We start from the raw sequence: 2,626 nt of genomic DNA, 5'->3' as shown, positions 1-2,626 counted from the left end.
CTTGGCTCGTGGGTCGATGAAGAACGCAGCTAATTGCGCGTCAACGTGTGAACTGCAGGACACATGAACATCGACATTTCGAACGCACATTGCGGTCCACGGATACAATTCCTGGACCACGCCTGGCTGAGGGTCGTTTTCTTAACAAAAGACTGCTTGCGTTTGCTTCTCGAAAAAAGAGTAATTCATTTCTTTCTAAACATCTCGCCGTCGTTCAACGAAAGTAGAACGTTTCGGAGCGGGATTATCGAACGAAATTGAAAGAATGAATGAACGATAAACAAAGAAAGAGTCGCAACGTACGAGCGATAGTTGGGCAGTTCGTCGGCGTTTGTCGTGGAAACGATGTGACGAAAATCGCAACCGATACACTAAATGCAGGCCGTTAAAGGAGAGAAACAAATTTCGAAATATCTCTTCGAACTAGCGCAAGTGCGTCACGGCGCGCGAGTCGTTCGTTAAAATTTATAAACGACCGCCCGTGAAAGCACCGAGTTCTCGGAAGATAATCTATAAAGATTCTCCATCCTGCTGGAAGTTATCGGATCGGCGCGATTGTTCACTTGTAGAAATCCACGCTCCCGACGTTGCCAGAAACGATATTTACGAAAGGTGTGTCAAAAATAAACGAAAGAAGCTCTCCTATAAATTTAGAAAAAGCAAACGAGTGAAATGTTTGAGATGATAATTTGCTGAAATGCAAGCTCGAATAGCCCCAGGGTTTCGAATGATTCCCCGCGCTTTATACATCTCTCTGTTTACAAACGGTGTATAAATGAAAGATCGCTTCAGATGGGTCGTCGCTGTTTGACGCGCGATGCTGTTCCTTTTTTTTTGTCTGTCTGTGCGTTTAGCTTCGCTAAACAAGTTAAATGGTTAAAAAGCGTCGAAAAAGCGAATACACACGCGACAAGACAAATCTAACGAGTAAAGGAACGCTCCGCTCCAAGATAAAAATGGTTGTTTACAATCAATACAGCGTTTCGGTACCCCTGATCGTAGTCTGAAACTGTGTAACAAAAGAGAGGAAAGCGAATGGTGAAGGAACTTCGAAGCCTCCGTGGCGTGGCTAGAACTTGTGATAAAAGTATGTTTGCAGCAATTATGCATGCTCCCGTTAAAACAGCATTTCAATGTCTCGCATGGCTTAAAGCTCTAGGAGGCTTCAACATTTAGAATACATACGGACTACTTCGTTTGTTAAAGATAAGCGAAGACCGCGCGACCATCGCTCGGTCGTCCAGTCCTCGAAAGTTTTGTTGCGTTCCAAAGAAGAGACAAATGGGGTTTACCCTTGCGCTAAGGGGAGAAGAAGAGAAAAGCAGTTGTTAAATCTAAGAGGTGTGTGGAGTACATCGCGTGTTGGTTAAAATTGTTAAATGAAGTATACGCGAAATGTTCTCTCGCTCTTGCTTTTCCTCTTGCTTCCGTGGCGCTCGAAAAGAAGGGATGATAAATAAAGAAACCTATTCGAAATCTCTTGTGGAACAAAAAATAATACGGACGGACGTTAAAATTGAACCGAGACGAAATGGATCGTCTTGCGAGTTGTCTTCGCTTTGAAATTGTTAAAAATTGATAAAAGCAATACGACGAAGCTGCAGTCCGCAAAATGTTTGAAGCAAAAAGGAAATAACACGAAAATTATGGGAACGTCGTGTCTCAACTTTTTTTTCCCTCTTGTGCTCGTTTCATCGAACGATAAATACAAACATTTTGAAACGAGAGAGGAGGAAAAATTGAATATGCGAAAGGTTGATTCACGCACAGTTTCTCTACGTGTTTGCTTTTTTGCTTCTTTTCGTTTATTTTTTTTTTTTTTGCATCGAGCATCATTATTCACCTTTCGATGAAACCAAAGAAATTGACGACCTCAGAGTAGGCGAGATTACCCGCTGAATTTAAGCATATTATTAAGCGGAGGAAAAGAAACTAACTAGGATTTCCTTAGTAGCGGCGAGCGAACAGGAATGAGCCCAGCACTGAATCCCGCGGTACCGCCGCTGGGAAATGTAGTGTTCAGGAGGATCCGTTTATCCCGAGACATCGAATTGCGTCCAAGTCCATCTTGAATGGGGCCATTTACCCATAGAGGGTGCCAGGCCCGTAGTGACCGGTACGCGTTTCGGGAGGATCTCTCCTTAGAGTCGGGTTGCTTGAGAGTGCAGCCCTAAGTGGGTGGTAAACTCCATCTAAGGCTAAATACGACCACGAGACCGATAGCGAACAAGTACCGTGAGGGAAAGTTGAAAAGAACTTTGAAGAGAGAGTTCAAGAGTACGTGAAACCGTTCAGGGGTAAACCTGAGAAACCCAAAAGATCGAATGGGGAGATTCATCGTCAACAACGCTGGCTCCCGTTGGTGCGCGATGCCCCGGATGGACCTTCGGGTTCCATTAGCGAGGGCACACCACCTTCGGCGAATGTTCCGGCGAGGTAGTCGTGCACTTCTCCCCTAGTAGAACGTCGCGACCCGTTGCGTGTCGGTCTACGGTCCGAGGCGGAGCCTGTCCGTCACCTTAACGGTGTTCGTGACAGACCCTCGGTTGCCTGGCCGACTGCGCGACGGTACTCAGACGGTATCAGGCCGCAACCAATCCATTTTCGAATGTGTGTGCGTCAGGAC

The 2,626-nt window shown here is 45.7% G+C and overlaps 1 non-coding gene and 1 pseudogene across 1 annotated transcript in view; both read left to right on the top strand.

Moving 5' to 3' along the window:
• Window positions 1–136, top strand: LOC143308053 (5.8S ribosomal RNA; annotated as a pseudogene; the record flags this gene model as incomplete).
• Window positions 137–1,868: 1,732 nt separating this feature from the next.
• Window positions 1,869–2,626, top strand: part of LOC143308051 (large subunit ribosomal RNA) — a 4,044-nt gene continuing 3,286 nt past the window's right edge. The window contains exon 1 of the ribosomal RNA XR_013065069.1: window positions 1,869–2,626. This exon is cut by the window's right edge and continues 3,286 nt beyond it. This is a non-coding gene — a ribosomal RNA (large subunit ribosomal RNA).

This window comes from Osmia lignaria, unplaced genomic scaffold (assembly GCF_051020975.1).
Source record: "Osmia lignaria lignaria isolate PbOS001 unplaced genomic scaffold, iyOsmLign1 scaffold0133, whole genome shotgun sequence".
Classification (NCBI taxonomy): Eukaryota; Metazoa; Arthropoda; class Insecta; order Hymenoptera; family Megachilidae; genus Osmia; species Osmia lignaria.
The sequence above is the reverse complement of the archived record's forward strand: the minus strand, read 5'-3'. Positions and strand labels throughout refer to the sequence as shown.